This window comes from Balaenoptera physalus, assembly GCF_965194825.1.
Source record: "Balaenoptera physalus genome assembly, chromosome: 13".
NCBI classification, from domain to species: domain Eukaryota; kingdom Metazoa; phylum Chordata; class Mammalia; order Artiodactyla; family Balaenopteridae; genus Balaenoptera; species Balaenoptera physalus.
Genome location: NC_138892.1, coordinates 16,724,286 through 16,748,742, shown reverse-complemented (window position 1 = coordinate 16,748,742; position 24,457 = coordinate 16,724,286). Strand labels below are relative to the sequence as shown.

Below are 24,457 nucleotides of genomic sequence, written 5' to 3'. Positions count from 1 at the left end.
ATTAAGCATTGTTTCCATCACACCGTGCAGTTCCTATTGTGGGTGGCACTGGACCAGAATAGAGCATTTGAGGCAAAACCTTTATGAGATTTTTTTTCTCCAAATTCCCAACAGTTACTAGAAACTGTGGTAGAAAACAGACTCTTAAAAATAAATCTGGGCTAGTATAATAAGAAGCATGATTCTTAAAGGGCACGCCCAGGGACTGCATTTGGTAGTTAACTACACTGCCATTGCATCTCTTTTGAAGGTTCCACAGGCTATAAAGTGGATTTGCATGGAGTGGTCTCCTCACCTCCCCCAACCCTCCCAAACCCTATCCACTCTCTTCTCATCAACTTCCTGGTTATTTTTAGTGACACCACTCTTGCTAAGGTGAGGAAAGTATTCTTAATGCTGCAGAGGCTTAGAATAGCCATGTACTTGAACCATCCAAAATAATGAAGTGCTACCCACCCCACAAAGAGTAGGTCCCAGCCCAGTCTACTTCCTGACCCAGCCCCTCTCCCCCACCCACTACTCAGCCCAGGACCAAACAACACAAAGGACTCTGCTTTGCAGAAAACATGTTAAAGAGAATAAGCATCTATAGGAAGTTTAAAGCACAGCAATGCTAAATTTGCCAGTTTGAGGATTTGTGTCAGAAAAGATTGTATGAAATTTAAATAGATAACAGGACCCACCCATCAAGTTTAATGGAACATAAGTTTTTCCTGTTTCTTCACTTCCCCCTTCTCCTCTTGATGACTCTCTTATATAGGGTACAATTAACCACTTACTTTCAGGGAATTATGCTCTCTGGGAGCCTGGAATTATGACAATAACACAAAATGAAGAGCTGAAGCTCAGAATGGTTAAGTAACTTGCCCTAGGTCACACAGCGAGGAAGTGGTGGAGCCTGATTTCAGACCCAGGTTTCAGATTCCAGTGCTCGTGTATTCTCTACTAGGGCCTTCACCTCTGTGACATGTCATATTAACAACACAAGCTGACATTTATTGAAGTCTTGCTATGTGCTGGGTACTGTGCAAACCTGCTGCCCTTGAAGTACTGAAATAAACCCTCTGCCCTGAGGAACAAGAGTGGCTTTTAGATTTTTAACCTACCTCTATCCTCTAGTTGAGACAGGAAAAAAATTATCCATCTCCAGAACTTACAACTGAATGGGATAAGACCCAGATAACTGACTGATCATCTTTGCAATCCAACCCCTTGCATCTGATGGACAGAGACATGATCCTCTTAACTTTTCAGATGTCTCTCTGCATTGTCACCTCCTATGCTCTTGCCAGGTCACAGAAATAAATAACAACGTCACGTTGATATTGCCCACCTGAATATCAGATGTGGACGGCATCCTAGATAATACCTGTGGCAATCAGACACACCAGATGCTTTAGGAAGTTTCCAGACTTGGTATCTGTCCTGTCTTCCCCCTAAGTGGCTTGTCAAGCCATGTGGTTACCATATATAAAGCCCACAGACCTGCCCAAATAGTTAACATGAACCTCGTGTCACCGAAGCCCAGAGTTTCAGTATGAGCTTCAGCTGGAACGGCTTGTCCCTGGAATGGCTTTAATTTACAACCGTTTCAGAGGGGCCGGTTTGCAAGTTGCAGTCTACGATCTCAGAGACAGGCGTGAGCTCTGTCTCAGTTTAACAGGTTGGTTTCAGGAATCCAAGATCCCAAAGATTGAAGTGTCATCTGTGTTTTGTAGGCAAATATCTACTTAATCACTACTCTATTGCCTGAGGAGAGAATCATAACCTATGCAAGCGTTCTAAAGGAATTTGATTTCCCAGTTGGCAATAAATATCACATGTTTCCAAGCTGGGCATGTTTAGGCATTTGATGTATCGCTCTGCAGATCTAAGAACAAGACAAAGAGTGGTTCTATGCCAGAGCAGAATGGTGGGAAGGCTGAGGACACCCAATGTTGTCACATCTAAAAATATTCCTCCACCACTGCTCTCATTTCACTACCTTAATCACCAAAGACACTGCCCACCAGGCTTTTCCCCCAGGATTTGAATAACCCCAGAGTGTCCACCAGTGATGAGGATTCCTCGGGCTTCAGGACCCAGGGGAGCCAGCTGGAGGGCCAAGGGGTTGACAGAGAGGCTGAAGCCTAGCTCACTGAAAGCACAAGAGTTAATCTTAGGGATCCGAAGAGGAGAACCAAGTGTTTCTCTAGCTTTAATCCTGCGAGGGAAATTGGTAGAACTCTGTTCCCCTACACAGTCCCTCCACCATTTCTGGAGTCACTAGAGGATCTCAGATGTGATCATGAACAAGTGTTCCATTACCCTCCTGCTGCTGCCCCAAACTCTGTGACTCACAAAGCCACCCCTAGACACCTTGGCGTTGTCACAGCCTGCCTTGATGTCCTAGCATTGCTAGAGTCTCTTGAAATAACTCCTTCTGCTTTATTCTCAGCACTCATTTCCTGAGGACACACTCAAGAGCCTTTCAGTGCTGGGGGAGACAACCAGTGATGTATTTATGGTGTGTAAACAGCTCCCACTGTCTTATGATACTTCTGCGTCCCCTGAAACAAACCTCTGTGCCTCTACTCTTTACCTCAGGTGAATTCTAACCCAGAGGGTTTCTTAGTTCCCCACGAAACCCACCCCACTGTCCTTCATCTGATTAATGTTTTCATTATCTAACATAATCACCATAGCAACCACACTTTGTAGATTATCCCTAGGTTAAGCCATCCTTTCCACCCCTGGTGTTTCTCCAAGACACACCAGCCTCGGGGCAAAATGGGGCTGAGTTAAGAGGAATAAACTGTATCTCTCTGATTCTAGTCCTGCCCCTGTCGCAAGATCTCAGGTATTCCTGAGAATTTCCTCTCCCAAAGGGGCCACCTCTCCTGTGCTCACAAACAAGCCTCCTCCTTTTCCAGGTACCAGACGTCTACTGCCCTTAAACCCAACTTAGAGGACTGGCTTTATTGAATAGAACCACCTCAGGGAGGATGTTGGCTTATCACTCCCACCTCCAATAACATCTTTCCCTCCTGCTTCCTGCATCCGCCCAACCTATGAATGCCCGTGGTGGCCATCAAAGCTGTCAACGAGCCACAGTGTGGGCCATCAAGAAATCCTAACCAAATTAGCCAGGATTCTTAGTGTTGCCAGTGACAGACACCCAAGTCAATGTGAATTAGCACAAGAGGGAATTTATTAAGTCACATAATTTTAAAAAGTCAAGGCAGTGAAGTATTCAGGAATCCCTGTCTCTCTCTCTCTCCCCGCATCTCTCCCCTCTGCTCGCCTTTGTGCTGGCTTCGTTCCCAAACAGGCTTCCTCCTCGTAGTGGCAAAATTGGTCACTGTGACTGTCAGCTCCAAACTTGTAGCTATTTATGCAGAGCAAGAAGGCGAATGCAAGATTTTTCACTCAGTAGCTCCGGAGTAAAAGTTCTGGCAAGATCTCTGATTGCCCCAGCTTGTGTAACATCCTTTCCCTGAATCAATCACCGTAACCAGAGGAATATAAACTTTAGTTGACCAAGGTCATAGGCCCACCTCATGTGAAAGAATATTGGCTTCAACTGATCTAAATGGAATAATGTCCCCATAGGATAGAAATTTACTGTCACCAAAACAAGGAAGAGAAGAATTCCAGGAAAGCTGAAGCAACAGAAACCCAAATAGACTTTATTCCAGATCTCACAACTCTCTTAGCTCTTTCAGGATTACTCGGGAACTGGGGTAAAACCAGATCTGCCAGCATGGGCGTCAGGACATCAGTGGATCCTGGTGTGAAGATCTGGGCTCTGGGGTCCAGAGAAACAAAGTAGGGACAGCTATTGATCGTGGACCAGTCAGTCCCTTTCTCTACGTGAGCCTCTGATCCTCGTTCGTGAGCAGATTGGCCTAAATCACTGCCCTTAACTCAAGGCCCCTGAGCCTGCTGAAGCTTCATTAGTGCCGCATGATCTAACTTCAGCATAAACTGTTAGAACCCCATTTCCACGCTGCTCCTTTCAAATATGCCCCGATAGGAACAGTTTAGCAGTGAAAAGGCAGCTCCTTGCAACTATGAAGGTAGGGGCTGTCTGGGAACAAAGGCAACACAGAACTGAGGGATAAAGCAGAGTCCGGCTATCATATCATTCGGGCCCCGACTCCTGCCATGGCTGCATCCAGCATCTGCCTCTACACTATTCCATTACAGAAGTTATCAAATTCCCCTTTCTGCATACACCACAACGGGTTGGGTTTTCTATCACTTACAGCCAAAAGAATCCCAAGTGAAAGAAACAGGCAGTATCTTTCACTTTCTTGAGAAATGTGATGGTACATCTGATGTTTAGTGAGAGTACACAGCTGCCTAGAAATGTCTGTCCTTGGTGTAAACCCCGAGCTGGGACAGGGAATCTTGGCACTTATGCTACATACTTGAGGAAATAAACAAGTCCAAATCTGGGTACTGGTAAATACCCTGTCTGTAGTGCCACAAGTTATTGACAATTGATCAAACCCCAATCTCCATTCCCCAAAGAGAAAATGGATTTAGAAACACATCTAACTCCTACTGCCCAGTAAGATGTAGTTGGACAATTTTTTCCCCAGGATGTCAGGGAAGCTGGTACAGTGAGATTTTATCTGATTTGCAAAGTAGCGGGTCCTGTGAACATTAATGTACTGATCAGCTTTCAGAGAACCAACCAAGCACTGAGCCAAAATAAGGAGACTTACATGGGCTTCTATGAATCAGCCAGCTTTCTGATTAGTATTTAGTTTCGCTTTAAGGATTAATTATCCCAGTACAAGGGTAACGCATATAAATTTACTTACCCTATAAGGAGCTTTGTATTAAGCTAAATACCTAAAGCTTTCATGACATTGTGAAACCCAAATCCCTCAAGTGAACAATTGAGGTCTTATATGCAGCTTAGAAGATAAAGTACTTCAAGGGCCTTGGACCTATTCGCCTTTGGGTTTGGAGTTTGACTCACCTTTGGGGTTTGAAGGATCTGAACCAAATTTGTACAACTACAGAACCAAAGCCTCTTCACCAGTGCTCTCTCCTGCCTAATATAGTTCATAGAACAAACTAGGAGGACAAAAAAAGTTTTTTAGTTGTTTTTTTCCTTTCCCTCTAGAAGAAACTCTAAAGCTAAAAATGTCTATTCCCTGGCACTAAGACCAATCCTAAATCATCGGCCTTTAGAAGACCAAACTCAAACAATAAAAGGAATTCATTAGTTCACATAACTGAATGGTGCAGGGATGAGTGAAGCTTCAGGCAAAGCTTGATCCAGCATTCATATTTTGAGATGAGGACTTGATTTCTTTCTTCCTTTTTTTTTTTTTTTTAATAATACTGGTCCATTTTCTTTGATGTCTGTTCCATTCTTGAGTAGTCTGTCCCCTCATCACGTAAAAGATGACCGGCAACAGCTCGCAGAGCTACCCGATTCTATATTCACATCCAGCAGAAATAGAGTCTGTGTCTCAGCATTTCTAGCAAAAGTCCTAAGGTTCCCTCTGATTTGACTGGCTTAGATCATATGTCCATTTCTGAAGCAATCATGTTGGGAAGAAAGAATGCCACCTGCTGTTTGGCCCAAGCCAGAGTCCATCCTTGGAGCTAGGGGGAATGTCAGCCTCACCCAGACCACATGGCTGGAGAATTTGGGGTACAGTAGGTAAAGGCAATGAGGGATGGTGGGGGGGCAGTCCTTAAACATCCATCACAGCCCTCACTTTACACATGAAGCAACAGAAACCAGAGAGGTTACATGACTCACTCAGAATCACACAGTGAGCTGAGTGGGGGAAGGAGCAGCTAGACCCTAACCCCACTGCCCTAAAGAGCCTTGTTCCTTCCTCTCTGTTAAACTCACTTCCAGCCAAAACCTTACAACTGTCATTGTGCCTTTTCATACTTACAAAGTCTCTGGGAGAAAAGATGGAAACCCTCTCCAGGCATGTAGGGGAAAGTGAATTACCTGCCGGGGTACTCCATTCCTGGAGCAGGTCTCAACAATTTTCGAGAACAAGCAACAAAAAAAGAAAAGTTCCAAGAACCCAGTGCATAAACCAACTCCATCATCCCAGCCAGACAGAGCAACACAGGATGCCGGGCAGGGGAACAAAGGAGAAAGTCCCTCCCGGGCCCTGGGGCTGCCCCCAGATTTGAGGGAGAAGGCTGGGGGCCAGGACCGCCTTTCCTCTGCTCCCAGTACTCCACTAGGCTATTTGCATTTCATTGTGGTCCTGGATGATTTAAGGAGCCCAGTGAAAGCCCTTGGATGTGGTTAGGACATTCATGCTCCAGTGATAAATAATGTGACCAATGTGTATGGCCTAGAGTCATTGCATTATCAAAGGGCTCCTTGGAAACTGGGGGAAAGGCAGGGCTTTTTTCCTACTTCTGCTGGTTTGTTTTTGTTTTTTTTTTTTAAGCTGCTGGATGAATTGATTTCTTGTCCCTTTCCAAGTGCTTAATACCATCCCGGGAACTGACACTCTCCCCGTCCTTGGCCTCAGATCTTTTCAATACTGTGGTTCCACCAGATGAACGGTCAGAGATGAGAGAAAAGGGTGAAGGACGCCGGGCTCTTTGCCCATCTTTCTCCCTCTGCCGCCCTCTCCAGACATATTTTTTTTTTCCCCAAATGAAATCTCCTGGTTGACTTCAAAGGCAGCTCTGCATCCAGAAGAGATAACACTGGTGGGGAGCTGGGGAGGAAGGAGGAGAGTTGAGAAGAAGAAGTGGGATCTCTGGACAGAGAGGGATGGGGGGGCAGACGGAAGATGGGCTGCTGTCTGAGTGAACTTGTCAATGTGAGGCAGACACTCACAGGTGGGGTGGGGGGCGGGGGGCGGCAGGAGGAACGGCAGTAAGAAGTCAGAGGTCCGGGCTTGCCTTTGCTGGCAGAGAAGTCAGGTTTGGACAGATCAGAAGGAAATGACTACCGGTCATTTCTGGAATAGCTTTTTCAATTTTCCCCCATTTCTGCCATGATGGTTGAGAGCTTGGGATTTGGAGTCTGGGTTCAGATTTCAGCTCTGCCACATTCTAAGTCTGTTCAGTCAGGCAAATCTTTTCACCTCTAGAAGCCTCCACCTTCTCAACTCATCCCTTAGAGGAGAGGACTGCCCTTCCCCTTCCACTGCAGTCAACGCCAACCAACAGTATTGGAAAGAGCCACCTGAGCCTGGTTCTGCCCGAGGCCAAGAAGGGGTCGCCACCGGGACTGAGCATTTCATCCTCCTCTGTACAAGTAGGGAAAGCACTGTGCCTCGCTACAAGGCCTGGAGTTTTCCAAGTCCCAAGTTGTTGAGGGGCTGGGGATGCAGGAATTAGAGGGGGCAATTTGCCAAGGGCAAGAAGTATTGTAAGATACGCTCTCACATGGATGAGGAAAGAGAGAGCCCGAAGATCAGAGCAGTGGCTTTCCGGTGCTATACTTGAACTTTCACTAACCCTTCTCCGTCACTATGAGCCAGATGAAAAGAAGGAGCCGGCCTAGAGGTAGGGTCCCGAGCGTGCTCACTCAGCAACAGCAGAGGAGTAGACCATCGGCTCCCCAGGTACCAAAGGGGACCTGAGACAATGTCAGTGGAGGGAGGAGACCCCTTTATAGAGAACACAGGCCAAGGTCTATTTCCCTGGTCATCATCCCACCCCGCCCCCTAGAGTCAGAGATAGTTCTATGGTCAGAGAGAAGGTTACCAGTTACCAGGATCAGAGATCATAATCATCCTTCCCTCTTAGAGCTGTTAGGATCCAAGAAGATAATGTACGTGTAGGGCACTTAGTGAAAGACAGGGAGTACATACGCAAGAAATGGTAGCTCTCATTAGCGTTTCAAAAGCATTCTGTTTGCGTCATTCAGATTGTAAGTTCCATCACAACTTCTTCTTTTCAAGATGGAAAAATCAGAATGCATGTCAGATTTCAAATGTTTCCCTCCCTTCTTTTGCATGGTGGCTTTTTGGGCGCTGAGGCTGATAGTGTTTTCTTTTCTGCTGGCCCATCATCATAGAAATTGGCTTTCTGACAACGTGAAAGCCAGGACAACCAGTTAGGCCTCGCTGGATGGAGGAGCCTATAACTCAGAGGGTCATTTTTTCCACTTGTCTTTCAAGAGCAGCGATGGTTGCTTTCCGGAGCCACAGAGACTCCATCTGTGTCAGACCCTCCAACAGAATGATTTACAGGCCTCTCTTTAATGGTACCTTGAATGATTTGCAGATTCAGTATTGTCCAAATCACATTCTGGTTTCTTTCTGCCATTTGTCATACACCTGGACCCTTTGTGTCCCCCCCCGCCAAGCTGTCATCGTGTGGTTACTCAGCAATTGCCAACTAGGTTTTCATATTAGCCCAAGAAAAACATCATTAGGAAGGGTGAGACTGTGGCCAAATCCATTGCTTAATGGTCTGCAAAGCCAAACAGAAAATAATTGGAGGTATCTGAGCTGAAGGCCTTCCTGCTAGCGAGGAAAGTGAAACTTGACTCTTTAAACAGGAAAAATGGTAGATTTGCCATTGCAATTGCTTATAGAAATGTACCGTTTCTCCTCTGGTCTTCCCTCAAAGATGCTGTAGAAAGGAAGACCATTTTCTGTGCAAGGTAAAGCAATCATATTCTCAGTTTGCATTAAAACTCTTGTCCCCTAGAGAGCAACTTCTTTGGTAACTGGCTCTATTTCTCCTTAATGAGTTGCAAAGTTATGAAGAAGGCAGTTCAATGTCTTCTCCCTTAGGGCTGCTCTTTTTCCTCATCCTACCACACTACTTTTACTTATGTAATACTCACCCATCTTCCCATCACCACCTCACCCTTACCTACATATCCCCCCACCCCTAGCTTCACTGTCATAAAATACCATGGACACATAAACAGAGAAACCAAGTTACCTACAAGGGTAAAATTCAGGCTGGCGTCAAACATCTCAACAGCGTAAGACAGAGATCATAAATTCCAAGGAACTAAAGGGTGACCTAAGAATTTTACATACAAGGATGTTGTCCTTCAAATTCAAAAGCAACAGCCAAATGGAACATACCAAAAAAGGGGGAAAAATAGAGAATATAGCTTAATGTTCCCTTTGAAAATAATAAAAAAAGAATTGTTTATCAAATCCAGCCAACCAAAAGATGAATCAAAATAAAGAACTCTGAAAAAGAAAAATCAGATTTTAAAATGTTTTTAAAAACGTCAGTGGTGAAAATGAGTATATCAAAATATAAAGCTATAGCTATCAAGCCACAATAATTGCAGTTTAAAAATAAAATATAAAAATTACCATATAACAAAGAGGAGACAGAGGATAAGTGAAGTGTAAGAATTCTAATTTCTGAGGTTGCCATAATAGGGACTTACAGATTTATCTACATTTAAAGCACATGTTCAAAAAATATAGTAACCCCAAGCTGTTAGTTTTTCATCATCTTTATGTTTTTGCCTTTGGTAGGCTCTTTCTGAAACGTATTACTAGTTGTAAATAAATGTTTATATGAGGTTTTGGTAATTCAGTTTCCTTACTTCTACAAAATAGCAGATTATTTAACTTAATACTTTTTTGTTTTTGAAGACACACATAGAATACTCCTATTGGTTTCTATTTATTCTTTATCCGTATAGAAGAGAGAGGGAGAAAGGATGGAATTATGATCACAGATGTTGAAGGTGGTCATTTCTGAGTAGTGAGATTGGACATCATCTTTAGTTTGCTTCTTTGCATTTTTCTATGTTGTGTGACTTGCTTTAATCATTATCATGTATCATTTTACAAAACAAATATTACTGAAGAAAACTAAAGTGCTGGATTTAGACCAAAAAAAAAAATGGTTGGTGGCTTCTCAGACCCCTCTCTGACAGGCTGGAGTGGGCTCTAGGGAATGACCGTGACTGTCAAGATGAGGGATGTTCTCTCTGTGCATCGTCTCTGGAACTATTTTCTATCTGCACCAGAGGTGGATTTCCTAGCAAGTCAACTCAACTTCCCTCTTGGAAGCACCAATAGGATCTGGGAAAATTAATGTCTAGTGTTGTAAATTGCAGGAAACTGGCGTGAAGGTAAACATCCCTTCAAAGATGGGGGAAGTGGAATGGCTATGCTGGGACCTCCACCTTCTGAGTCAGCCATCTAGGGAATAAGGCAAAAATAGTGGCAAATACTTTTCAACCCACTGGATCAAATTCTTTATTCCTGACATACTCGAGAACTTTAAGAAAAAGAAGGTTTCTAGAGGAAATCAACAAAAGTGGGAAAAAACTTGTTCCAATCAAAATTCAATGATACTAGAGGTTTTGGGGCCTCACTGTATTTGGGGCTCAGTAGAATGGGGCAAGTGGAAGAGGCTTTGCCCCTGCTGCTAGGGTGACCACCTATGTGTCACAGGTACCCAGATGTTCTGGGCAATGGGCAAGGCAGACATTCAAGAAGGGCAATCAGAGCAGCCATCCAAGAAGAATTTATGAGTGCCCCCAGCATGAGGAAAACAACTATTTTTGTATGCATTCACTAAGCACTTTGGATTATTAAATCCCATGTATCTTCACAACATTCTTATGAGGTCAGCGCTACTATCTCCACTTTATACACAAAGAAACTGATTGCTTTGACAATTTAAGTAAATAGCTCAAGGTCACACACTAATACTGGTGGCCCCAGGATTTAAAAATAGGTTAATGGTGAGCTGATCAAACCTGACAGCTTTCCTAAAGGAGACAGGAGCTTGAGTCCAGCAAAATCAGCTGAGTCAGAGAGAAGCAGAATGGTATCTCAGCTCCAATGAGACAAGAGTTGAATTGGGCAACTGAGGCCCAGAATCTGGAGTTCTGAAAGGCAGCAGAGGCAGCCGCAGCAGGTAGGGTGTGGGCCCTAATCCTCGGCCAAATCGCCATTTATACAGCCTAATGGGTCAGGGAGAGATGCCCCGTTCTTCACCAAGGCACCGTAACTAGAGCAACATCGGCGATCTACACCTGGGCCCAGCCCTGAAGAGGCAGAGACCAAGATGCTGAGGGGCCTCTTGGACCTTCTGGAGGTCCAACCTGTCTTAACACATACCTGTCTTAAATTAGGCTTCATACCAGTAGCATAAGATTCAGGTAGCTGGATGTTTGCATTGGAACAAGGCTGGGTCATGAAGTCCAGACTGGTGTGCCCGGTCTCCACAGGGAATTGCAGCTCTCAAAGTCACATTATCCAAAGATGTTCTCTGTCTGTTTGCAGTGGCTGCTGTGATTCCTTAAGCATCTTTGTCCCCATGACACCAGCTGGTGTGGAGGATATCAGCACTCAGCCTGGAGAAGAGAAGTCCTGCTGGGACCTAGCTCCTTCCTCCTGCTGGTGGAACATCCTTACTTCCAGGCCACTGCGTATTATATTGCCATGGAAACTGCGCACCGCACAACTCCAGGGGGAGCCATTCACACAGACTACAATGGGAATGATGCCCCTTGCAGCTGTGCCGTGCGCTGGCCCTGACTTCTTGCTAACTTCCGCAAAGCCAACTCCCATTCATCCTTCGTGACTCAGCTCAAGTGTTCCCTCTCTGAACTCCCACTAAGCAATAATAATAATAGTAATAGTAACAGTAATGATAAGTAGCATTTACGGTGCTCTAGGTACCTGCCAGGCATTGCACTAAGCACTTTACATGCATCGTCACTTGACATAGTTACCATTATCATCTGCATTTTATAAATGACAAAACTGAGGCTTTGAAAGCTTAAGTTACCTGCCCAAAGTTCCAGAGCGACTAAGTAACCAAGTTGGGATTCAAAAGAAGGCAGGCTAACTCTAGAGCTCCAGCACTCCCCTCCCCACTGCACCAGCCAAGCCCTCGTTTGCGCCAATACCTGGAACCTACCCCTCTCATAGCACCTGTAATACCCTGATGCACCCACTCGTTTGCAACTTTTGTCCTCCAGTAGCCCGTGAGCTCCTTGAGAGAAGGGCTCCTGTCGTATTCACTCTTATATCCCCTGGGTGTCTATTAAAGAGTTGGAACTCAATAAAGCGTTTGTAGAAAGCGTGCATGCAGATGTGGCTGATGGCCACTTGGCGTGGACCGTTTCTACTCTGCCTCTACTCTGGGCTCGGCCGTTCGGTCTACCTGAACACGAAGCACAGGATCTGATTCACATGCGATCAAGTGGAGCACAGCCTCTTCTCTCCTCGGCTTTCTGCCTGTGCACCCAGCGGACACTTCAGGCCTCTCAGGAGGATTGGGAAGGAGCTTCTACTTGTCCTTCCACCTTTCATTTCCGCCTCCCAACGTGATGTGTCGAATTAGGGAGAATGAGAAAAGCTCGGAGCACGTGTCCTTCATTCCCTTCCAATTCTCGACGTTTTCAGAGCAGCTGTCCCCACCCAGCACCCACCCCCAACACACATATCCTCCGCCTCTCCGTCTGGTGAGCCGAGTACAACCACAGGAGAAAACCTGCAGTTCTCTGCCTGCTTTGAACACCTGGGTAAGATTCACCCATAGATGAATCCAGATGTCTAGACTTCAGAAAACTGATTTCGCCTACAGGTCCCATCCAGCCTGATTAGTAATAAAGCTGATGAATGGATGCCTACCGTTCAGCTGCTTCCAAGTCTATGGTGGGCGGGAGTCGCAATTCAGAAGCCCCAAGAGTTTCCCCCCAACAATAACTTGCCCAAAGTCAAACAGCTAGGAAGCATGTAGACATGAGATCTGAATCCAAAGTCTGAGCTTTTAACCACTGCTCTCCATTGCCGAGAAGGAGGAAGCTGAGGCCCAAGGAGGTGAGGCAGGAGTCATGTCACAAAGGGTCTTCTGGAATGTGGAGGAAGTTTAGGTTTCATCCCAAGGACTATAGGAAGCTACACACGTTTCAAGCCAGGAGAGGAAACATTACCATCTGCAACAACCCTGCACCAGACCCCCACGGTTAAGACTTTGTGTTAGAGTTTTCTTCCCAAAGAAGAAGTGTCTGAGAAAACAATACTGTTAGTGCCTTTGAAAGCTATTCTTGACATGTGAGTCTGAGGAATGGGAGGGTTTATTATTGTTGTTTGTTCTTAAAGGAGAAACATATCCCAGCAAGTGGATTGTTTTGTCTTCAACTTCCTCATTCTTGAGAAGTCAGGCGGGTCAAAGCAGCAGCTCGGGAACATGTGTGGTCCACCTTGGCCTCTCAAATGAATCCAATTCCATTTCACCACCAATTAGCTATTTGACCTTGGCAAGTTACTTTGTCTCTCGGTGACTCGGTCTTCTCACTGGTAAAATGGGGATAAAAACAGTATCCACTTTCAAGACATGGTAGGCAGAATAATGGCCCCCACGGATGACCACATGCTAATCCCCAGAACTGTGAGTATATTACGTTACATGGCAAAAGGGAATTAACTTTTCAGGTGGAATTAAATTTGCTAATCAGTTGACCTTAAGATAGGGAAATGATGCTGGACTATCCAGTGGGCCCAATGTCATCACAAGGGTCCTTAAAAGTGGAAGAGGGAGACAGAAAAGTAGAGTCAGAGACAGAGATGACTACAGAAGAATGGTCAGAGAGATGCAACACTGCTGGCTTTGAAGAGAGAAGAAGGGGCCATGAGCCAAGTGTGCCCTCTAGAAGCTGGACAGGCAAGGGAATGGACTCTCCTCTAGAGCCTCTAGAAAGCAATGCAGCCCTGCCTTCACCTTTATTTTTTTTAACTTATAAACAATAGAAATCTATTTCTCACAATTCTGGAGGCTGAAAGTCTGAGATCAGGGTGCCAGCACAGTCAGGTGATTGCCTTCTTCTGAGTTGCAGACTTCTCTGTGGTATCTTCACATGGTGGAAGGTGTGAGGGAGCACTGCGGGGCCTTTTGTCAAAAGGGCACAAATTCCAATTATGAGTGTTCCACCCTCATGACCTAATCACCTCTCAAAGGCCCCACCTCTTAATGCCATTGCTTTGGACATTAGGTTTTCAACGTATAAATTTTGGAGGGTCATGAACATTCAGACCATACTAGCAAGTTTTCAGGATCTTCTTTTTTTTGTTGGTCTTCTGAAATTACAATAAAATATCTTACTTTTGATCTGTTTTTAATCCAACGTATATGGAATTTCTCTAATTCAAGAAAGACAAATTTTAGATTATAAAGAAGCTACTGTGTATTTGTTTCATGAGTGACTTAATTCTTTAAAATCATTCATTTATGATTATTTAATCAATACGTGCTCAATATGCTCCTTGATTTTAATGAGATCCTTGCTGGACTTCTGACCTACAGAGCTGTAAGAGAATACATGTGTTGTTTTACACTACCAAGTTGTGATTTGTCACAGCAGCCAAAGAAAGTGAATACACAAGGGTTTAAATATAAAGTGCTTAAAATAGTGCTGGGCATTAGATAAGAGTTCAGTAATCTCTCCTTGTTTTATGGTGATGATGAATTTGGTGAGTATCACTTCTTCTATTATCAGTTCCACCACTTCTGTTCATTTTTGCATCAAGTCACATCACTCAAAGCTACATCTCTTCCACTGACACCATGCTGAACTTTAGAGATTCAAAATGAAAAAGAATACTCTCTGGCCCCAACTCTTTGGCTGGCCCCAAGGAGTTCACAGTCTACACGGAGAGCCGCCCTTGCAAACAAGTCATTTTTATACAAGGTTGACAAGTTCTAACAGAAGAAAAATCTAAGAGCTTTGCTTTCTTGTGCTCCTCCTTCGTCTTTCCCCAGAATTGCTGTTAAGGAAGATGTGTTGGCTAAGTGAAGATAAATCCTACCTGGCTTTCTCAAAATGTGAAGCAAAAGAAAATATCTGTGGTTTTCTGATGTGATGAATGTTTGTGTTTCATGGGGATTCGGTGCTGTGTAGGAGAGCTGGAGCTCTCCCACAACCAGAACTCAGAGCTGAAATGGAAGTGATAAAAGAAATTTCCACATATTGTGGTATGGGGAAGTCGTTCTGGCTTATACGTGAGCTAACTTGAATTTAATGGTAACTAGAACAGCCTGTTTGTGGCTTATCAAACATGCATTGTACATCTGCTTTAATTATTAAAGAAAAGGGCACATTGACCAGAAGTAAAGAATGTGCATGTTAAAAATAAAGATTAAATGCCTCCCTTCCTGGGACACCAAAGCTGGTACTCCTTCAATGCTAAGACTCCCTTCCCAGGTGCCATGGCCATACTGACTCGCTGTGTACACGAAGGAATGCATCCCTGAATTGTCTGATGTTCTTTGTTCTGACAAGACATAAAACTGTGCTGAAAACCATGCTTCTCTGGAGCAGTTCCTCAGAGTTATCTGAGGGGCTGTCTCCCGGGCTACAGTCCTCAGTTTGGCTCAAATAAAACTCTCTTCTATTCCTATTATAGATTGTTTACTGATGATTTTCATTGACATTACCTTCAAGGAAAACTTTAAACTTTTTCCAACGAGTGCATTTAGGAAGGTCAGGAAAGATTAAGAATGAACAAAATGGGCCAGGAGCCAGAAGACCTGCATGGGACACTTTGTTTCAATTATTTATTTTTAAGCACTGTTGCACCATTTCCTCCCCCAAATGAGGTATAATAAATAAGTAAAAATAGAACCTAGTGCAGGTTGTGTGCTCACAATGGTGTGGGCAGAAAATGTTCAGAAGGAAAGTAGATCAGGTGGGACTGGGAGAGGCTTCATGGTGTCTTGAGCCACCTTGTCTAAGTGCACACATGGTTATATACCCATACACACATCCCTCACATACACACACATACACGCTATGACCCTTGGTCCCCTCCTACATCTCTGATGTTTACAGCCTTGGGGGGAAGAAAAAGCAAGCCAAGAGTGAAGAATGCCTTACAGCAATTAGTGTTCATTCATTCATTCAACCAACACTCATTAAGCACCTACTTGGCATGTCAGGTACTGCTTAGGTGCTAGAGACAGACAGACAAACAAGACACAGTGCCCACCTCCATGTAGCAGGAGGGGCAAACAAGAAAGTTGGTGATCACAACACCAAGAGTCCGAGGCAAAAATAGCACGGGTCACAGGTACAATACCACAAGAGCTCAGGATGAAAATGCAAAACAATATGAAGGGGCCAGAAAAGTTCCCCATGATGTTGAGCTTGGCCTGCCCTTGAAGGACGAGAGTTTTTGGATAACCAATAGTCAGCCAGACCACAAGGAAAGGAGCATGTGATTAGAACTAGGGGCCAGTCCCCTTCCTCTACCCAGAACCCCATTCATTAGCTCACACTTCCTCATAATAATGTCATAGACCACATCACACCCCACTGACCCAGCTCATAAACGTAGTGCAAGTGCAACCTGCAGCGCATGAACAGATAAAGCACCACCCACAAGAGCAAATGACTCTCATGGATGCACGTGGCCGGGAGACAGAGGAAAGAGATCCGTCTGATGATGATTCCCAGCTCTACCACCCTCTAGCTGTGCAAACTTGTGCAAATTGTTTTGCTCTCTCAGTCTCAGTTTCCTCATCTTTTCTGAGAGATATTTTAAGTCCTTCAGTTGAGTTCCTAGAAATGATTGCACAGGTCAGGATAATCAGTGGGGTAAAGAATATAAGAAACAGAAGCAAATTTACACTGGAGAAAGGGCTATTAGGAAGACAAAGAAAGCATAGGCCCCAAAAGACGGGAAGAAGGAGGAAAGAGTCAGGAGTCACATGGGTTTTAGCAGAGGTTTGGGCAGAGAGGCGAGAGCAAGTATTGAAGGAAAAAATAGGGGTTGGGGACAGCTGTGAAGTTTGGGAGATAGTGAAAGTGATGGAAATGTTAAAAATGGATTTTAAGAAATATTGCTGAGGTTTATGAATTGGATGTCCTCTAATATTCTTCAAGAGATGCCAGTAGAGATTGCAGCTTTTAAGAAATATTGGCTGCTAAACTGTGTTTCGTTGATTGTGATACCATGCAGAAAGCAGGCCATGGGGCCCCCAGTTATCTCTGGGTAACATATGTTTAGAGAATTAGTACCTGAATGAGCAATGCTCAGTCTGTCTAGCGCAGAGTAAGACTTAGTTTATATGAACTACTGATGCTTTTTCCAAACTGTCAGGCAATATTTAAGAACTCAGTCTCTGGAGTCCAATTTCTTGTGTTCCAGCGCTTACTAGCTGGGTAACTCAGGCAAGTTACTTAACTTTTCTGAGCCTCTATGTCATCATTTTTAAGGGGAGAATAACAGTGTCTACTAGATAGGGCTAGCGTGCTGATTATATGAGTTAATCCATGCAAAGCTCTGAGGACAGGCCCTGGTACATAGTAAGCACTAAATAAGTGCTCATTTTTATCATTTGGTTGTATGACAAAATGATGTAGGGTTGTCATCATTATTCTACCACAGTCTACACGCACACAGGGCTCTATTATAGAGCTTGAGTTTCTTGCTTACTGGCCAAGCCAGAACTTTGACCCCTATGCCAATACTGACCATCCTTCTAGGCCTAGTTCAAACCTCATTTCGTTCTAAGTCCCTTGCAGTATTTTCTAAACTATTTACTGGGATATGACCTTCTCTGTCAGATATTATTCATCTTGCTTCTCCAACGATTAAGAACACAAGAATCATACATTTTGGGGGTTCCTCTCTGTAGCCCCAAACCGCCCAGATGAGCACATACTAGGCTTGGAATATTCTTCAGTTGAGTGGACCAGACAGGAGTTAGGTGAATCATTTTCGAGATATTTAGCTTTCATGTTAATATACTTCCTACTGACCTCCAGCTCACCCTCATCTATCCTATTGTCAAACTCAAGAACCGACAAGACTCTGTCATCCAGAAAGTTCTAAAAGGCAATGGCAATGAGTGTTATGTCCTCACCACTGTAACTGGTTCATCATAAACGTCCTGAGCTTAATAAACATTAGGTAGCCTTTTCTGTGTCTTCCAGAGCATCACAGATAGTGTGATGTCTTAGAGTTAGGAAGTAGAAAACATGTCATTGAGTTCCCTTCTACAATCTCCTGGTTGTGATCATGGGTCAGCCAGGTACCATCTCTGAGCCTTACTTTTCTCAACCATAAAATGGGAAGAATGAAATAGCTGCCACCTAGTCTTTTTGGTCAGATTAAAAGATAGAACGTTTGGGAAAGTTCTTTGAAATGCTAACTATACCAGTTTAGGTATTGTTCCTAGTCTCAAATTTAAGAATCCACCAGAGAGAGGGTGCCTTACAGAAGAGGCCCAGGCCATTGACCTTCCAGCCTGAGTTCAACCTAATTAACATTCAACCAGAGAGTTTCTGAGACCGAAGAAATGAAACGGACGGAGGATGGGGGGATGGGGTGGGAAAGGAACAGTTGGTGATGAAGAAAGAAAAATCTAATCTTTTGCTAATCCAAGGGCCCCAGCTTAAGAACATACAAGTAAACAGTGAAGCGTGGTGACCCGGGACCAGCTGGGGGACCTCTCAAACAAAAGCAGTTAACAATGCTGCTTTCGGCTCTGCAGCAATCCAGGGCCAGCTCAGGGCTGGGGCTGCTGAAAAGGAGCTGGGGTCCTGCTTGGAGACAGCTTCACAGTCAAATGCCAGCCCATCAGTACCAAAGTGAGCAGAAAGGAGTCTAATACTTAGGGCCTTTGTTTCTTTGTTTTTCATTAATTAGTCTTTGTTCACCCATCTGAGCTGGAAAGAAATCTCTTCTGCAATCCTTTCAAAATCCACCTCCCACACACGTACCCACATTAGTGAAAACAGAATAAAATCTGTGGTTTGGGCTCATTGCCTTGGCCACGTGGTCAAATAGGACTTTGAAGGGCTCTTTCTTTTTTTTTTTTACAAGTGTTTATTGAGTAACTGCTATTCATTCAACAAACATGTAAAGAGCGCCTACTGCACTCCTGGTCCTGTGCTTGGTGTTAGAGACACAAAGATGAATAAAACCCAAACTGGGGACTCAATAAACGCAGTGAGGGAGGTCGGAGATCAGCGCCAGATAACACAGTGCCTGGTAGAAAGTGCTAGCTGCCGGAAGAGACATCCGGATGGTATGCTCCAGGGACTCCAGGGAGGAAAGAACGCTTCTCTTGGGCGGGATCAGGGAACGCTCTATTTCACGGCGGCGTTTGAGTGCTGAGCCATCCGTAGGTGCATTTCCGCACATGTTTATCACATTGAAATAATAGCCAGCTGGTGCAGAAAGAACCTCCGCTGGGTGTACCCAGCAGTGCTCTCAGCACGTTCCCCCTGTAACTGCCACAGTGCTTTTTCAGTGGAGGGCCTCTGATGAGCTCCACTTTGCAAATGCAAATCTGAACCCGGTAGAAAATAGGTAACTAATAAGAACCTACTGTGTAGCGCAGGGAACTCTACTCAATACTCTGGAAGGACCTATATGGGAAAAGAATCTAAAAAAGAGTGGATATATGTATATGTATAACTGATTCACTTTGCTGCACAGCAGAAACTAACACAACACTGTAAATCAACTATACGCCAATAAAAATTAATTTAAACAAAGAAAGCAAAAAAACAAAAAAACCAAATCTGAAGCCAGGCAGCTGGCTCCAGAGCCCATGCTCTTGACCTTGGTGCTGGCTAGGCAGTCTCCCTGACACCTGTCTGCCTCTCCCCGCTGGGCCCTCAAAAGCAGTGTCTCCCTGATCTCCATGTCTTCAGAGCCCAGCATGATTCCTGACATGAGGTGAGCCTCTCAAAGAGTGTCCTGGAACTGCTGAACTGAGCCCTTCGCAGCCAGATGCTGAGGTCCCAGCAGGTCTAGTGGAAGGGCCTGGCAGGTCTGAACAGCAGGGAGGCCAGTGCAGGGGCTGGGAAGGGCCGGGCTGGGCTGGGCTGGGGAGAGGTGAAGACACCATCATCGACTTTTTTCAAAAAGCCTTGCTTGTGGCTTTTCGGAGTCCAGGAAGGAGGGCAGAGCTGGAATTGGGAAAAGGAGGCCCTGATCCTTCAGGACCCCGTGCACATGCTGCTTCTACTCTGAACACGGACCTGCCCTCGGGTGCACTTTTGTGGCTCTGAGGGCAGGGTTTGGGCTTTAGATAATAATTGCCTAGATTTGCTTAGTAAACACAGGGCAACTGTAGGATAATTACATGTTCTTACAGAGATGGTGCTCAGTAATTACTTTCAGTGGCCCCAAAGTATTATTTAACACATATTCTGGTTTATAAGACTGAAATAATGATGAATTTGCTTGGTAATTACACAGCACTTACCCACTACATATCCTGCCAGTAGCTGATACTTAGTCCATCATTAAGGGGCTAGCAGTTGCTTTGGTAAATAATAAGTTCTTCTTATTACTGGTGCCTAGGCACATAAAGCATTATTAAAATACCATTAGTGACATTTCTCCAAAGGGTGAATATACACAAGTCTACTCGAGAAGCCAACCTTCCTCAGGCTAAATGCCTTGTTTTTATCCTTCTGACAGGAGTGATAGAAAGGAATCACCTCTAATTTGAATGTCCACTCACTGAAGATGTCTCCTGAATGAAACTGAACAGATGAAGCAAGATTTACCCTGGTTTAGGGAAGGGGAGGGGAGTCACCGCTATTTTCAATACGAAGATTGCTATTTAACTCACCCAAATGGCAGTGCCCAGTTTAGGAGGAGCCCCAGGTCTGGTGCCACCACCCCTGGGGTGGGCGGGGTCAGCACACTGAGTGCCAGGGCAAACCACAGCCTTTTAATGGGTCTCGTGGGCAGCGTCCTCAAGGCTCCTCCTAGGATGGACACTGAGAGGCTCTTGGAAGGCCTGTGACTCTGGGAGAGGGGGCACCCTAGTGTTCAGGCCACTCGGGGTACCCATGGGAGAGGAACCTACACACACTGGATACCAAACAAAGGAGATGCAAGCCCGGAACCAGCCTCTTTGTCCTTAAAAAGGGCTCTTGGGAAAGCTGCCTGACATATTTCATCCGGAAGGCAGTAATTTGGGGGGCCATGGCTCAGCTCTGCATGCTCTTGGCTCAGCCACTGGCATCAAGAGAAATCAACTCTTTGTAATCAATAGGGGGCTTAAAGAAGGTGGTCAACCATTATGGCTGGTGGGCAGGATAGGGAATAGGCCTTCTGGAGCACACAGAGCCCTCATTACCATTCCATTCCAACCCACCCCATTTCTGGAGGGAACAATTCAACACCAAATATGAACTCAGTTCCAGATCCGAACTGCCAAGCCAAGTGGCCAGTTCCAGTGGCCTGTTTCTTCTGTAATGGACTCCAGGATTCTGACTTTGGCTTTAGAAGTGACTTTGGTTGCCACGGAAACCAATGGGGAGTAGCTGGGAAAAGCTCAGGGTTAAAGTCAAAAGACGTGCATTCAAATCCCAGGCCCTCTCTTTACTAGCTGGGCAATCTTTGGCAGTCACTTCTCTAAGCTTCAGTTTCTTTATCTATAAAACAATCTGCAAAAGACTGTAAATTCCATTAGGCTAGAAATCATACCTATTTCATTCACTACTAAATTCCTGCACCCAACCCTATGCCCAACACTTTCTACATCTATGGTCAACATTTTTAATTGAATAAGACTGGGGAAGGGCATCACACACTTAATTTACAAAAATCCACCCATTTGCACTAAGTAAAAAACAGAGAGAAATAAAAACAACAACTTAAAGAGGCCTGAAGATTCTGCTTGATAAATCCACTCCGTGCACGTGTGCCCCAGACTGATGCTAAAACCGAAGATGTGGAACTGCTCTTCTTCCCCTTCCTGGTTTTGAAACCTTGCTGTACTGAACGCATAAATCATTGTTAATAATTTAATATTGCGCTTTGGAATATGTACAAGCACTAAGTAATATGCAATATGTTATTATATCCATCCCACACAATTCACAAGGATGGCTGCATTTGGTTTTAATCACAAAGCCATTTAAACTCTACTTTATGGATGATTTATAGGAGTTTGCAGGGAGATTTTGATTATAACCAGTTTTGTTTTGGGGTTTTTTTTGTTTTTTTGTTTGCTTGTTTTTGTCTTAGACCTAACCTTGAGAAGCTTACCTCGTAGCATTTGGGTTATCTCACAGGGTCACTGTGAGTGAGCCAAGAATGAAACATTGCAAATGAGAAGCACTAGACAAAAATATCTGTTATCCTGTTCACTGCTCTCTCGGTACGGCTACTTAGCTTTGGACAAGGTCAAGAGCCTTGATTACAACCCAGTCCTCTTGGCTCCCAGACTGGACTGCTGGCATCCAAATCACAATTTAACCCAACAAAAACCTGTTGAGTAATTATTAGGGCCTCAACAAAGTGCTCACCACACGTGGTGGTACAGGAGAAATATAAGGCACAGAGCACCGGCCACCAAGACCTCACAGGTGCTCAGCCAGCCCCAAAGTACGGCAAGTCTGGGCATCTTACCTGAACGTGGAGGCAGATATTGGGGAACATGGGATGAGGGGGCACTCATACACACAAGCAGAGTTAGCCCCCGGTCCTTGGCACTAAGGCCCATTTCTTCCCTGTTCCAAACTGCTCGTTAACTGTTGTAAATGTTTTCCTCAACTCAAAGCTGCCTTGTTTCCATCTTATTTCACTGAGTTTCAAATAAGGAAATACGGTATGATTTCTAGCCCCCATATCCTACCCACATCCCACCACATGTCCTGTATTACCTAAGAAGACCCTACAATCCCGTGGAAGAGACCTAGGAGGTATATACAAACCCATAGTCAACTGTAAAGTGTAACAATGACAAGAAAGGAGACTATGGACTGGGGTCACCAGGAAAGCCTCCATGGGAAGGTCAGAGCTATAGAAAGGCCTGAGAATGAACTTGAGGTTGAGAAGCAGGCTGTGGATTGTATGTCTGTTGATTTTCCCTGTCCTGTATCCTTTCCACCTTCTTTTCATAATAGGATCCTGATTTCTTTTGGGGAAAGACCCTTCTCCCTGGCCTTAGGGATGAGCAAGGGACCCAGGCCTGAGAAATAATGGGAACCCCAGCCCCTTGATTACAGGGATTCATTCATAAGTGAACCTGTGTACGTCTCAAGTTGGTCTAATCAGCCCCATCCCCAGGATTATTGGAAAAGAGATAATCTCTTTCTGTAGAATAACTAACCTATAGGACATAAGCCTGGAGCTGCCAAGTCAGCCCATCTAGTGCCTACCTGGACCTACAGCCAATGTAGAAGGAAACATAGTTTAGACATGGAGAAATAGACTAAGACCGGGTCCTGGAAAAATCATCTGAACTTCTGGATCCCACTATGCCTGATTTTGAAGTTAAATGGTCCTGGATTTTAAGTTACATTCCTCAATAACTTTAGCTTTTAGTGCAAGGCAAGTTGGATTGGGCTTCTCTTAATTGCAATGGAACGAGTCCTAACAAATTAGATATTTATTAAAAAAAAAAAAAAAAAAGGGGATGACAGAAGAGCCACAGAGAATGGCGTGAGCAAAGACCTAAAGGCAGGGATATAGGCCTTTGGGTGTCTCAACGTATTCGTCAAGAGCCATAGAAGATAAATAGGGGGAGGAGGCATATTATAAAAATGCCAAGTGGCATAAAGAGGCCTTTGGACTTCTGAGAACCAAAATCCACAGCTGAAAGTAGGCAAATACCTGCCTGGACCCAAAGGCAGCTCATGTGCTGGCTGGTCCAGTTACATTCTCCTCATTCAGGGAAATCCCTACCGCATGCCAGATGTTGCACATCTGTGGTTAGCATTGTTCCTTTAAAGAATAACACAGATTCTTCTCCGGGCAAGCCACACATTTTCATTAGCTGTGGTCAGGAGGGAAACTGTGCTCCTTCAGACGAGTTTCAGCTGACAGACTGCTCTGGGGCATGTCTTTCAGGGAAGCTGATTCATCTTCTCTGTCGGCTGCCTGTGAGGGATGCACACCTGTGTCCCAGGATGACTTCAGAGAGAAGGGAGACAAAAGCCCACGTTGGGCTCCAGCTGCCTCTGCAGCCACTCTTACCGTGGAGCAGACACAAGTGCAGCCATGCCTGGTGGTCAGTCAACAATGTGGTTGTTTATGTTCAGCTCCTGGGACCCCCCCCCCCACTGGGGGTTCTTCCTCTGAATTCTGTCCCAACTGGCGGCTTCGGTCGGGGGAGACTGGCTGACATCTGGGCTTGATTTGATCCCCTACTTACCCACCTCTCAGTCATCCACATGCTACATTTTTCAACCACAGCAGAATGCAAGCTGCTCAAAGATGCTTTGACGGTGGAGCCCCAAACGGGGATGGAGGTGCCGTCAAACCACGCCCACATTTAACTGCCAAGAATTCTGCTCTATGTGCTGGGTGAGAAAGAGAAAAAAGAGACTGAAAGTGAACAGGATAATGGGTATGAGTGACTTGACCTTCCATCCCACTCCTAGGGCAGATGCCCTTTAGTGAGTGTGAGAAGGTGTACGTCATCTGTGGTTCCCACAGTGTGTCCCAGCTCCTGTGGGCCTCTCATTTCATGAACGTCTTGCCTTGCTGAGTATACTTGTCAAAATAAGTAGAGCAAGCTGCTCTAACAAACAACAACAAATCTC

At 44.9% G+C, this 24,457-nt stretch overlaps 2 long non-coding RNA genes across 11 annotated transcripts in view; both read right to left on the bottom strand.

Moving 5' to 3' along the window:
- Nucleotides 1–24,457, bottom strand: part of LOC309640616 — a 441,572-nt gene that overhangs the window by 157,424 nt on the left and 259,691 nt on the right. The window lies entirely within an intron of this gene.
- LOC309640608 overlaps nt 9,847–24,457 on the bottom strand; it is a 40,831-nt gene continuing 26,220 nt past the window's right edge. For 7 of the 10 annotated variants that reach the window (XR_014252288.1, XR_014252289.1, XR_014252290.1 and 4 more), the window contains one exon: nt 9,847–24,214. This is a non-coding gene — a long non-coding RNA (uncharacterized lncRNA). The remainder of the gene's footprint in view (nt 24,215–24,457) is intronic. The other 3 variants (XR_014252293.1, XR_014252294.1, XR_014252295.1) reach the window with 3 other exon arrangements.